At 54.1% G+C, this 14319-nt stretch overlaps 1 long non-coding RNA gene across 3 annotated transcripts in view; it reads left to right on the top strand.

Annotated features, from left to right (window-relative positions):
* Positions 1-14319, top strand: part of LOC138986119 (uncharacterized) — a 69872-nt gene that overhangs the window by 35046 nt on the left and 20507 nt on the right. The window lies entirely within an intron of this gene.

The following is a 14319-nucleotide window of genomic DNA, read 5'->3' as shown; positions in this document are numbered from 1 at the left end:
CTTCTGGGGCATATTGGCATACCTTTGCCTTTGACTGAGCCCTGGGTGTCACTACCATGCCTCGTGCCCAACTGGATTGACTTCTTATTGTGAAGTAGCAGCGGCCCCCCATGTATCTGGATCAGGATGTCCAGGACAGTGGAAGTAGCAACATGCTTAGGATTTCTAACAGCAAACTTGGTTCCCCTTCGTTTTGTCATCGGTCAGCTGTGTGACCCCAAACATGCCCCCTTCCCTCCCATCTCTGGGCCTCGGAATTCCCATCTGAGACACCAGGATGGAGCAGGAGGTCCTCGGGCTCCTATAGCAACAATGCCTCCAGCTTTGATTGCAGAGGTTTGGTATTAGGGTCGTGGTGTGAGCAAAGTCTGGCGGCTGCACTGTGGAAACACTTTACAGGGACATGGGGAGCAGATGAGTGTGGGATAGAGGCTACCAGGAGCCGGAACGCCCGGGCGCCTGTGGAGGGTCGAAGGGCCCAGCTAACCACACCAGCGGTTGTGCCTGCAGGAAGCTCTCTAGACTTTTTAAAGCCTCGGTTTTGCCGTCTGCCAAATGGGAGTGATAAACATCACTGACCTCAGAGGGATGAATAACTGCTGCGGGACCATGCGGAGGCCTCAGCTCAGCCCTTGCTCATGGAAGATCTTCAGTTTCTGGTGGCTGCCCTCTCCCTGGCCCTCTCCAGTTTGCAACCAGAATCCACATTTCAGGGGCGGGCACTTCTGCTGTTGGGGCTTCCTGTGAGAGCCACAATCCCGGGCCTGGGAGCCCTGCCAAACCTAAGTGTGGAAGCAGTGAACCCCGCCGTGGCCTTGGGGGCCAACCCACTGGCCATGGCTTTCTCAGTGTCAGTGGAGGCACGCTGGGGCTTTAACCCAAGGTGGGGAGCAGTTCTGAAATCACTCCGGTTTTGTGTTTATTTCTCAAAGAAGAGATGGGTTTTGATTTCCTATCAGCATTGATGTGGTTGCTGTTGTTGTGTTGTGTGTGTGTGTTGTAACTGCTCCGGGTTTTAGAGCTGTGGTAGAAAGTGAGGAAAATAGCAGATGCTGTATCCGTTTGCCACCAAACTGTCTTGAAATGCTATAAATATTTTCTAAAAAGACTAGCTTCCCGAGCCCGACGTGTTAGTTATCTCCTCCCCGAAAAACTGATTCCCCGAAAATTAAGACAAATCACCTCTTAAATCACTGTTGTTAACCTCAGGTGTAAAAGCCGTTACTGAGCCAGCCGCGGGCCAGGCCGACTCCGCTCCGCCTAAGTGACTCCACGCGTGCACTGAGGCCGCGGTGGCGGCAGAAGGGGAAGACCCTTGTGCTCAGCCGGGAGGCCTGGCTCGGCCACTCACTGCTGTGTGACCTCAGGCTGGTGGGCTCACCTCTCGGAGCCTCTTGTGTCCTTATCTGTGTCACAGAGACATATCACCCACCACCTCTGAGAGCTGGTGCTGCTGCTCCTCAGATGTACCCACTGGTGACCGTCAGGATTCAGCTGCGGCATTCATCACAGCTAGAGAAAACCCCTCAGCCCCCGGCCCTGTCCAGCCCCCTGGCCGTGTGGAGGGCAGCCGCCAAGTCCCAGGCCCCTTGCTGCTCTCTCTCTCTCTCCCCCACAGAGAGAGCTGGTGAGGCTCGCAGACTCTAGCAGGCAGGCAGCAAAGTAATGCCAGTGTTTCCTCTCTCTGCGTTTGTTTTTCTGTTTAACTTCTGTTTGTGGTGAGTGAGGCTAATTTCATACTTACAGTAATCTTACAAAGTTTTTTTTTTTTTTTAGAAATGTATTTTTGCAAAATCTGTGAGTAGATTTCAAGACAAATATTAAGCGAATGGAAGGCTAGACGGCAGAAGGACATGACAGAAGCCAGAAAGACATTAGGAAACGTGGGGCCGGGGGCGGGTCTGCACCCAGGGGGTCCCTTTTCCTTCCTGTTCACCTGTGTGAACTTTTTATCTCCGTTACCCTTCTGTCTCCTCATAGAGGAGTGGCAGGGTGCTGGAGAACTTTGGATGAGATCTCTTGCGACGGCACAGTGTTTGGAGGTGACCACTAACTCCACAACACAGTCCTCCTCTCCTGGGATCCAGGCCTTACCTCCGCCAGGTGTAGACAAGCCCCAGCAGGTATTGCGGCCCCTCCCCTCACAGAGATCTCAGTTACTCTAGGTCTTGTGTGATAGTTCATCTGACAGTCCATCTGCTTTAAACTACCTCTGTGAGTGGAAGCCACAATGGCCAGAAAATATGTGTCATGGGTTCAGGCTAGGTCTCTGAATTATATATAGGCTGTGTACCTGCAAGCAAGTCACTTGCTAACTCTGGGCCTCGATTTCCTCACCTGTAAAGTGGTGGTAAGTGGGGCTGCCTCATCTACTGGCCAGCTATGAAGGCAACGGTAGAGAGTTCTGAGGGTGATGACCAGACACGACCGTGATGTGTGCCTGTGTGCCTCCCACACCCCCACCCCATCATGGCCAGCCCAGGGCTGCGCACAGGGTACGTGCCCAGGAGGGCCTTGACCAGACCCAGAGATCATGTGCTGCCAAGGTTTCGGATCCCTTGTCCATTGTTCTTGGGGTTCCTAACAGAACATGTGTACAGGTTTCTGGTTTGGAATCCTGGCTGCTGTGTATTCAAACATTACGATCATGTCCCATCATCACCCTCAGAACTCTCTACCGTTGCCTTCATAGCTGGCCAGTAGATGAGGCAGCCCCACTTACCACCACTTTACAGGTGAGGAAATTGAGGCCCAGAGTTAGCAAGTGACTTGTTTGCAGTCACACAGCCTATAATTTGGAGACCTAGCCTGAACCCATGACATGTATTTTCTGGCCATTTTGCCTTCCACTCACAGAGATAGTTTAAAGCAGATGAACTATCAGATGAACTAGCAAAAAAAATCTTTATGTATCCTGCTGTTTAAATGTTATCCATTCATTCATTCATTTGGAATCTTTGTACCCGGGTAGATGAGACCTCTGAAGCCAAATGGTCTGCTTTGCATTTCAGCCGCTTCCTGGCCATATGCCCTTTGGCAAATTCCTCTATCTCTTTGGCTTCCACAGTGGCTCAGGTGGTAAAGAATCTGCCTGCAATGTGGGAGACCTGGGTTTGATCCCTGGGTCAGAAAGATATCCTGGAGAAGGAAATGGCAACTCACTTCAGTATTCTTGCCTGGAGAATTCCATAGACAGAGTAGCCTGGCGGGCTCCAGTTCATGGGTCACAGAGTCAGACACAACTGAGTGACTAACACTCATTTTCTTTGTGCCTCAGTTTTCTCATCTAGGAAATGGGCGTAAATATCACATGGGGCTGTTGTGACAATTAATGGGTTAGCAGTGCCTGGCTCAGGGTGAGTTTCTCGAGGGTGAGCTGGCCATGCTCACCCCTTTGGGCAGTGCACGGGCTCCCCCGCTGTGCTGAGCACTGAGGAATCGTCGAGTCCTCTTGGCTCTGCTGCAGGCTAAGGCGAAGGTTGAGGAGAGATGGGAAGACCAAGTGGTCTGTCCTAGTGGTAGGCAGAGAGAGTCCTGCCCAGAGCCTTGGCACAAGGTAATTGTCTACTGTTCATCAGCTGATGAGCCAGCTCCCCACCGTCTGTCTGTCTGCCTTCCTGTATGTCGTTCCTCTTTGTATCCGTCCGTGCAGTGCAGTATAAACAGCCCCTCCCCGACATATAGCCACTAGGGATCTGCTTGCAGGCCTAGGGGGTGACACCCTAGCCCACCTGGAAACCCATGTATTCTGCGGCTGGAGCCTGGAGCCCAGTTTTAATCATCCTCACTCCACCACTAGATACAGATGGTTGTGTTATTAATAATCATAATTAATCAGCATCCACGGAGGCTCTTTTCCCTGGGCTTCAGATCCTCAGGGCAGGCAGCCCCAGGAGGTCTCTCCCCAGTCAGTCCTCACTTTACAGATTGGAAAGTGGAGCACTCGAGGCCAGGAAGAAGGAGGTAACTCTGGGGAGTACAGCTGGGAGTGCCCCTGGGCTCACAGCCCAGGTCTGGTGATGGCACCCCCGTGTTCCTGCCCAGAAGTGGACTCTCCACAGCCCCCAACCCCAGCCCTCTGAGGTCCTAAGGCATTAGACACTGGGAGAAGCCTTCAGTGCTGCCCTCGGAGTGGGAGGGCAGCACTCAACGTAGGGGGTGAACTCAGGAGTCTGGGGCCAGGAGCAGAGGAAGAAAGGTAGAATGGGAGGAAAGGCCAGGGGGAGGCAGGAATCGAGTGGGAGAGAAGGTCTGACTGCGGGAGGAATTAGCCCCTGCCCTTAGGACAAGGCGGGCAGACACAGGGCAGGAGGGGGCAGCGGCACAGGGTGGAGGGGGTGCCACATACCATGTCCCCTCCAGCCCCCACCCCAACGGTGGGCCTGGGCCTGATGCCAGCTGCTTCTCTGTTCTAAGCACCATGTCCTAGAGGTAGTGATTTAGTGCTGGCGGCAGGCTGCTTCCTGATTTATGGGCCTGCTCTGGACAGGCCCAACCCCATGAGCGCAGCGGCTGCCACGAGTTCCTGCATGGTTCTGCAGATGGCCACCTGCCCACCTGCTCCCCGCACCCGCTCTCCTGGGCCCCAGAGCTGCAGGGGCCCTGCCCGTGCGTCAGAGCTGTCCATGCCCCTGCTCGGGCCCCCCAGTTGCCCCGAATGCAGCTGTGTGCTGTCCTGGGTATGAGTGTGTACACCGGTGAGCACGTGTGCCCAGGAGCCTGCAGACACTAGTAAGGGAAGTGTACATGCACGTGTGTGGCTTGTGTCAGGGTGTGATTGGGCATGCCTATGGACTTGCAGCTACTACCTCATCCTGTTTTCCTCGGATGGATGCCATCCACCCTTAACACCTGCAGACGGTGACCCGTGTGGCTGGTGGAGATGTCTCAGCCTGATCACTGGACTCATCAGTAAGACTCCACCATGGTAAACAAGTCCAGAGTGCCTCCGCCCAGGACTCCTGTGGGGAAATGGAGGTGGGATCTTTCTCAGAGCAACTCGTCTTTCTGCCATCCCTGCAGTGTGAGGCTGGGAGGGAGGGACACAGCCCGCATCCCCAGGCCCCCACGTCCTGCTCCTCAGTCACCTCTCTCCACCATGCTCACAAGCCTACACTTACTCTGGCCCAAGCCTTGGGGACAGCCCTATGTCATGGGTCAAGCAGATCAGGGCATAAGCCCAGGCTCCGTCCCCAGCATGTGGGACACGCTCCCTCTGCCTCTCTCATCCTCAGCATTTTCCCATTTGCAAAGTGGCTTTAACAGCAGCCACCTAGTGGGGTTGCTGTGAGGATTAAAGGGCTGTAAAAGCTGATAATAAGTCAAGGCCTTGCCCCGTGAAGCCTCAGTTTCCCCATCTCTGGTGGCTCAGATGGTAAAGAATCTGCCTACAGTGCAGGAAGCCTGGGTTCAGTCCCTGGGTCGGGAAGATCCCCTGGAGAAGGGAATGGCTACTCACTCCCAAGGACAGAGGAGCCTGGCAGGCTATAGTCCATGGAGTCACACAGAGTTGGACATGACTGAGCGACTATCACACACACACACACACACACACACACATAATGGTAATAATAACCCTCACTGGCCATCTCATAGGGCTACTTTTAGGATCAGATGAGAAAAGGACTTTGTGAAGAGAGTGGGGTGGTGATCACAGGGCACCATGGCGTCTTCCATCTCTGAGCGCAAGACAAGGGGCTCAGGGTCCTTGGGGTTAGGTGCTGTGTGGGGATCCAGGTCAGATGCTCCATCTAAATCCCCAGCTACCACACTCCAGCCTTGGGACATGGGCACATTACCCCATCTTCATCCACATCTCTAGGAACCGTGGACTGCTCCTCTTTCAAGCAGTCATATTAATATTAATAGTAGGTACCTTGTGGTGGGATGGAAGGACTCATGAAAAATGTGTGTCGAGCTCAGCACAGAGCTTAACACAAAGTAAACGCTCGAGTCAGCAGTATTTGTTCTTATTTTTGCCAGCTTTATTGCCAGGCAGGTGGACACTAAGTTCAGAAACACAGGTGAATGATGTATTGGCATCATATTACAATAGAATCTGTGTTTTGAGACTTTGTCTCCATCAGTCCCTACCCAAGAAGAGTTAGGGTGCCTCTTTAGGGCAGTTTGCAGGGGCTGTGATGAAACTGCACCTTAGCCTGCAGGATGGTGCCCTAAGGTGGAAGGTGGTCAGTGCTGACCTCTGCTGCCTCCTGGGAATCAGGGTGCCAGGCCCCCCACAACTCCCTGGCTCTCCAGTGGGAGTGCGGCAGACATGTCTAGACCTGCCTGAACTGCACCCTCACTGCCAGAAGCCCTGAAAAGAGGCCTGGAGCAGGACTTGACGTTGTCCCTGAGTCAGGTGAGGACCGAAGACCCCACGGCCAGCCAGGCGCTCACCCTGCTAGCTGCAGACTGAGCCCATGGGCAACCCCATCACACGTGGGCTTCCTGACCTGTGTTCTGCCTCAGACTGGCTGACGGGGTCCAGGAGAGGGGCCAAGTCCCCATCGTGCAGAAGGAATGAGCCCCTGCACCCAGGGCAGGGTGGGCAGGCACAGCCAAGGCAACAGGCGCTCAGAGGTGGTGGGCCAGGGTGGGCCCAGATAGGCAGGGCAGAGAGGAGGCAGGCCAGACTGGAGCCAGACCTTAAAGGAGGAGGGGACTTAGCTCACTGAAGGGACAGCACTTCAGAAGGACAGACGTGTGTGGCAAAGCTTTGGAGTCATTCCTGGGGAAAGGCGTGCCCTCTCCCATAAGACATCTGGGCCGCTCTGGTCCAGATGGCCTCGCCTGTCAGTGACCAGTGGCCATGGGGTGAAGCAGATGGCCAGGGAGGGGGGGCCACCCTCAGGCCTGAGCCAAGAGAGGCCAAGTGGCCCACACAGGCCAGAGCCCGAGACCTTGGCACCGGCCACTCGGAGCTCTCGACTCGAGAGTTAATGATTCATTTGTGGCCAATTTCTGCTGGCCTTTGCCTGGAAATTCCCAAGCCTGCCCCTTCCCTTGGCTCCGGGAGCTCCAAGAGTACAGTCTCATTTACACTTGGCGGAGGACATCTCCCCCACTATCCAGGGAATGGCTTTTACAATTACAGCTGTAGTGATGCTGGTTAGCCCTTAGGAGGAACTGATTCTGACCTACAGGCTGGGGGCTGGGGTGCTTGTTGAACTGTAGTGAAGTTAGAGGCCCCTCTCTGACCCCCTGGGCGAGGTGCTGATGGAAGGAGCCCTGTTTGCATTCATGGTGCTCCACGCTGAGTGCAGAGCCGATGCAAACAGAAACCAGTCTGGTGTAATGTGAAAAGTGTGACAACAGTTACAAAGGGGGACATAGAGCTTGACCTGGAGTAGGACTAGGCTGTAGGAAAGAAAACAATAATATGTGCAAAGGCCCCAGAGCATGAATGGACAGGGGAGATTGAGTCGTTCTTCTCTGGCTGGAGCAAAGAGGCTGTAAGAAACATCTGGAAGTTCAGACACAACTCCCAGGTGAAGGACTTAGACTTGGGGGTTTGGCAGTGGGAGGTGCTGGCAGTGGGGAGTCAGGGCTGCTGCCTGAATAGGGATAGATGTTATGATTGGAATTTGGGGGGGGTCACTTGCCCATATGAGTCTTGATTCTGCCGGTCAGCAAACCTCCCTTGACAGCCTGCTCTGTGCCCACTCAGGCCCAAGCCCTACACAGGTGTGGTGGTGGATGAGAGGGAACAGATCACGTGCAGCACTCCAGGTGGGGTGGCAGGGACCCGGCAGAGCCGTGTGCTGCTGACAGATGTACGGGTCTGTGCTGACATTTTCAGACTCGCTGAGCCCCGTTGTTCCGAGTCTTCAGGTGAGCATGTGGCATGTTCAGGTCATCTTAAGGAACTGCATGTTCCTGACAGACTGGAGAGATAGCCTGGAGGCTAACCCTGTCCCCTCAGACCGCATGGTCTTCCTGAAGGTCGAATGGGTATCTGTCACTCTGCACGTGCACAAACTGAGGCCCAGAGAGGCCAAGGCTGATGATGGTGCTCGGGGCCGTGGTCTCCCAGTCCTTAGCTGACTGTATGTATATCACCTCCCACATCCTCCTCCACCCTGATGCAAATTTAAGAATATTTCCCCAAACCAGGCAAAATATACAGCAGCCTGGTCCTCCAGGTTGAAAAGTCCCAGGCTTGGGGAGGGGGCTTCCGTTACATGTCTTTTCAACTTTGCACATTCAGTTTCTTCTGATTATTTCTTGACAGTCCCAGGCGTTGGTGGTAAACAGCTACTCTCCCCAGAATGTTTCCCCGCGACAGCAGCTTTCTCTGGAGAGGGTGCTATCAACACTTGGCAGGGCCTCCTCCCAGCTCCCGGCTTGGGCTCCTGAGCAAGGAGAGCTCCTGAAAGGCGTTCAAGAATGCCGTGCTCTCCGGGGGGGCTGGGACTGCAGGGTCCTGGCGGGCGTGGGCCTGGCCTCTTTGTTCCCTGCAGCAGCCGGCAGCCTGGCCTGGCCTCAGAGCCTCAGATGGCCCCTGGTTGTGGACGGTCCCTGAGCGGAGAGGTGGGGCGGTATCGAGTGTCCGCTGGCTCCCACAGCCCTGGTGCCCTGGTCCTTGGCACAGCTCAGCGACAGGAGGGAGCCCGAGGACAGCTCTGCCAGGCCTGTCTGAGGCTGGGAGAGCAGCGCTGCCCCGGCCCTGCAGCCTCCGTGGCCTGCGTCACGCGCTGGCTTAGGTGTCCTGAGTCAGAGCCAGGAAATGGATCTGCTGTGCGAGGGTGGAGGTGCCGCTGCCCCGGGCAGCTGGGGTGAACCCCAACCTCCTGCCCGTCAGCGTCAGCGCTCAGTGGGGGCCTGGCCTCATGCATCACTCCCCTGGCCTGGCCTGGATTTGACCAGGGCCTGGAAGAGAGGCTGAGGTGACGGCCGGCTCCCTGCTCCACACACTGTGGCCAAGCCCCTGAGCCCACATGGCCAGTACCTGCGGGGCTGTTGACAGGATGGAATGCTCAACTTAGGCTCAGCGAGGCTGCGGACCTCTGCCAGGGCTGTCCAGCTTTCCTGGGATGCCCTTCCCAGGTTTGTGCTCTGGGTGAGAATTTACCCAGGAATGACTTCGGTGGCAAAGCCTTCCTTAACAACCCCACTGCAGCCAAAGTGGTTCCCTTTTCCTTGGAGCCACCCTCGGAGTTGACCTCCACAGCAGCTCCTATCACAACGTAGCGTAACCACGTTTTCCTTCAAAGGGCTCCCTCCCACCTTTGCGTGAGTGCTTTGAGGCTGATTTATCTGTGCACCTTGCATGCCTGATACATACTAGATGCTCAATAAGAGCAGGCTGGATTTAATGAAGGGGGTTCCTGAGAGCGGTATCAGAGTGTCCTTTTGTTAATAACGTGGTGAAAATGGTGGGGGGCAGTCAAGTGAGAGGCTGACTGCTCCCCACCCCCCACCAGACCCCCTTCTCAGCCTCTGCCTGCCTGAGTAGTAGCTGGGGGCTGCAGCGGCCCCCTCCCCGCTTCCACGCAGCCAGAGCCTTCCTTGCCAGCAGGAGTCGGCTCCCTGGGCTGCCCGTGTGATCACTCTCCAGAAAACACCCCAGTGGAAACTGCATGAATGATTGATAAGAGCTGAGAGCTGTTTAATTTTTCCCCCTGTTTAATGGCTATCAATAATTTAATACGCTCTCTGTATGTTTTTAAGAAATAGCACCCATTTCGCCGTCTCCGGTTTAGCGGGCTAAATGATTTAAGTGTTGGAAATGTGCTCTGAGGATGGAGGTTTGAGAGTCAGAGGAATCTGGGGGCTGGTGGGGTTAGGGGGAGGTGGGTTCAGAGCCAGCCAGCAGCGTCTCGGCCTGGGGTGTGTGTGTGTGTGTGTGTGTGTGTGTGTGTGTGTGTGTGTGTGTGTGTGTGTGTGTGTGTGTGTGAAGGTGGGAGGGAGGGGGCGGGTAAAGCCAGTGCCTTTCTGCTAAGAGCAAGATAATTGCTTTTCCGGGTCTCGCTGAGCAGCAGCTGAACAGCTGTCAACTCACCCCCTCCCCAATGCTGAGCTTTTCTGGATAACTCTGGGGGGCCGAGGGGCACAAGGAGGGAGCGGCTGCCGGTACCACCAGGGGCTAGAACCGCCCTCCCCCTGACATCTCTGCCCCTCCTAAAGCTGTTAAATCATTTTTATTTTAATGATGCAGTTAGTCTCCTGCCAGCCGCATCTTCCAGATAGGGTACGGGAGGTGTGGAGTGTGGGGCTCAGAATCACTCATCTCAAGGCCCAAAGGGACCTGGAAGGTCATCTGCCGGTGTTCCCCTCAAGCTTTACAGATGCGCAGGATCACCTGGGAGGGCTTGTTAAAAATTTAAATTTCTGGGCTGCGTTCCAGACCCACAGACTTCCATTCTCAGGGGAGAGGCCTGGGAGGCTGTGGGTTTCACGAGCAGCCCCGGTGATTCTTATCATCAGAGGAGTTTGGGAAATACAGAGTTCAGCTCCAGTTCCGACGCTTCCTGTGCGCTCACAGCACCACTTGGCCACTGCATCGGCTTGCACGCCTCTGTGGACAGGGCCCTCACCACTCTGAGACGGCACACCTGCTTGGGGAAGGTGTACCCCAGTCCAGAGCTCCTTCTGTCATTAGTCTGGACCCAGCCAGCTGCCCTCACAGGCTCCTCACACCAAGTTACCTCTGCCACAGGACAGACCGAAGCTGACCGGCAAATAGCCGGGTCTCCATCTCCCATCGTGAACGCTCTGGCTTCTCTGAGCCTCCTTGTTGGGCAAGGAGCTTCCTTTCTTAGTGAAAGAATCTGGGTACCAGGGAAAGCATGAGGGTGGAGATGGACTCTCCCCTCCAGGCCTGAGCACCCCCTTCCCAGGGGCAGGTGGGTGATAGGGTGCAGTGGCCTGCCATCGATGGCCTGCAGTGGCCACACCCGCCTGCTTGTGGCAGGGACTCTGAGGAGGCAGAAAGATTCCCTGGCCTTTCAGGGGCCAGCCCTCCCACAGGAAAGAAAAATGTGACTCATCAGAGACTGTTGACTAAGCCGATCTCTGGGATAAGAGTGGAGGGGGCTGAGGTTGGAGGGGGCTACCCCAGGGCCACACATCCATTGAGGACAAAGCTGGAACTGCAGAGATGGAATAGGAGGCCCAGAGAGGGGCATCTAGGACCGAGGCCCTGGTGCCCACCTGAGTCACAGTCACGGAGTCAGTGTATGGAAGGATTTTAGCAGAGCTGATGCCCATGTGTCTGACATTACCACTCTCCACTGTTTTGGCAGAGATGCAGTGCTGACTGCCCGTCGGCCCTGCTGTGCACTTTATTTCACTAGATAATTAAGAGGGAAGGAGTAGTACCCTTTCACAGGTGTCACCATCTGGCTACAAATGGGTGGCTCCTTAAGTCCTCCCCCTCTTTGTAAACCCTCTTTGTACCCCCAAATTTAGCCTTGCCCTTGGTCTACCTGGGAGAAACTGGGTTCCCAGGAGATGGTGACATATGACCCTTCTTGTGATCACCAGTTCTCCCTGTTCCCCTTCATCCCCAAAGCCTGGCTGATCATCACAGCTCCACTGTGGAGGTTGTGACCCTAGGGGAATAAATAGGAAAAGGGGTGCCCCCTAACCCTACAGGGCTCCCACTTGGAGAGTTCCAAGAGCTGGGGAGACTGAAGGGACAGACTTAAATCTGTGCTCAGGAAATTCCAGCTCCAGAGAGATAGTTGTATGAATATGGATACTCGGGCAAGGCCAAGGGCAGTCAGGGAAGGCTTCCAGGAGGAGGTGCTTCCTGCCCTCAAGCTTGAAGCTGGGCAGGAAGGGAGGGGCCTCCCCAGCACAGAGGTGTAAGGTGGCACTGTGAATGTGCAGAGGAGAGTGAGGTGAGGCCAGCAGGCCAGGGCGGGGCTGGATCTTGGCTGCCTGGGCAGAAAGCCATGGAAGGTTTGTTTGTTTTTAGCTTCAGCTGAAGTATTACATCCATGCTGAAACAGTGTGTATATGCTAAGCATAGCTCAACAAATTCTCACAAAATGAATACCCTCATGTGACCAACATATAGATCAAGAAACAGAACATTCCAGATCCCCTAGAAGCCCCCCAACATACCCCCTTCCAGTCATTGCTGCCCTGCAAGGATAATGACTACATTATCCTTACAATATCAACAGTATACTATAAGTTATCTATTACTGCCCCCAAAACCACCCCGAAACTTAGTGGCTTAAACAACTGCCATTTATTATGTCTCGTAATTCTGTGGTTTGCCTGAGCAGTCCCTTTGCCAGTTTCCCTTGGGCTTATGTGACTCCAGTCACCCGAAAGGCCGGCTGGACAGGATGGTCAAAGATGGCCTCAGTCACATCTGGCAGGTTGTGCTGGCTATTGGCTGGGCAGCCTCAGTTCTCCTCCATCCCCCAGTAGGGTAGACTGGCTTCCTTCCCTGGCCAGGCCACATTCCAAGAGGGCCCAAACCAGAAATAGCAGGATTTCTTGAGACCTAGTTTCTGTAAGTCACAAAATACTACTTTCACCAAGTCCTCTTGGTCAAAACAAGTCTCGTGGTCAGCCTGGATTCAGGGATAGAGGATAGGCTCCACCCTTTTTAAAAAATATTTATTTTATTTATTTATTTGGCTGCACGAGGTCTTAGTTGCAGTACACAGGATCTTCGATTTTCATTGGGGTATATGGGATCCCTTGGTTGCAGCACGTGGGGTCTAGTTTCCTGACCCAGGATTGAACCCAGGCTCCCTGCATTGGGGTTGCAGAATCTTAGCCACCAGACCACCAGGGAAGTCCCTGGACTTCGCCTTTTGATAGGAGCAGCTGCAGAGAATCTGGCCATATGTATTTAGTCTACCCCAGGCTAGAGTAGTTTTGCCTATTCTTGTTGCTGTTGTTCAGTCACTAAGTCATGTCTCACTCTGCTACCCCATGGACTGCAGCATGCCAGGCTCCTCTGTCCTACACAATGTCCCAGAATTTGCTCAGATTCTTGTCCATTGCATCGGTGATGTTATCTAACTATCTCATCCTCTGTCATCCCCTTCTCCTTTTGCCTTCAATTTTTCCCAACATCAGCGTCTTTTCCAATGAGTCGGCTCTTCATCAGGTGATCTTTAAATAAGTGGACTCCTTAAGTATATTCTCGGTACTTCCCTATTAGTGTAGTGGGAAAGAAAGCGGGAGACATAGGTTCGATCCCTGGGTCAGGAAGATCTCCTGGAGGAGGTCATGGCAACCCATTCCAGTGTTCTTGCCAGGAAAATCCCATGGACAGAGGAGCCTGGAGGACTATATAGTCCACAGGGTTGCAAAGAGTCAGACAGGACTGAAGTGACTGAATACACAAGTATATTATCCATTGTATCTGGCTTTTTTGGTCAACATTATGTTCATAATACTTACCTGTATTGTTGGATATAGTTGCAGATTATTTGTTTTTGTTGCTGTGTTGTATTTCATTGTGTGGATACACTGATTTATCCGTTCTACAGTTGATGACCATTTGTGAAGTTTTCATTCTTGGGCCGTTTTGACTAGCACTGCTGTGAACATTCTAGTATGCATCATTGGGTGACCACATGCACACATTTCTGTGGAGCTGAAAATGCTGGGTTGAGGATAGACCACAGGCTAGGGGATGCATGCGAACTGTTCAAGGTGGTGCCCATGACATGCCCCACCAACCCGTGTTTGGGAGGCCCAGAAGACCTCTGTGGAGGACAGTGAAGTGGTTAATGGGGGTTTTGGAGAGGCCCCCCAGCTGAATGTGGGCTGGAGAGGTGTCTCTGACCCCAGGGTTCCCTGTAATGTCCCCTCTCTGGCCTGCCTCTAGCCTCAGGCCTCCTGGCTGGGAAAGGAGGACCATCAGACCAGATGGCTCTTTTCTGAGTTTGATCTTCATTACTGCACTTTTTCCTATCCCACAGCCCTTCTACTGCCCTCCCTCTTTTACCCAGAGTCCGCCTTCTACAGCTAGCCTCATCCCCCAACAATCAGGGAAGCTAGGTGCCTGCATGAACTGACACATGAGGATGCAGGAGGTGGAAGGGACTGCCGTGGCTGCCTCCAGGCAGTGGACAAGACAAGGAGATTTGGGCTTAATTTCTGGCCTGGCTCTTTCTTGCAATGGGACCTTGGGAACCCTGCAATGGGAACCCTTCCCTTATCGGGACCTCAGTTTCCTCATATGTGAATTGGCAGAGAAGGGAGTCCACCTCCCCAAGCCTCTTTGGTCTCACCACCCTGAACTCTGGGTTCTGGAATCTAACAGGGGCAAGGGTATGAGGAGGCCCGTGGAAAGCTCAGCAGGCTTCTGGACTTTAGGGCATATGTCAAATGGCCCATTTT

The sequence above is a fragment of the Bos mutus genome, chromosome 28 (genome assembly GCF_027580195.1).
Source record: "Bos mutus isolate GX-2022 chromosome 28, NWIPB_WYAK_1.1, whole genome shotgun sequence".
NCBI classification, from domain to species: Eukaryota; Metazoa; Chordata; class Mammalia; order Artiodactyla; family Bovidae; genus Bos; species Bos mutus.
This window is presented reverse-complemented; position numbering and strand designations above follow the sequence as displayed.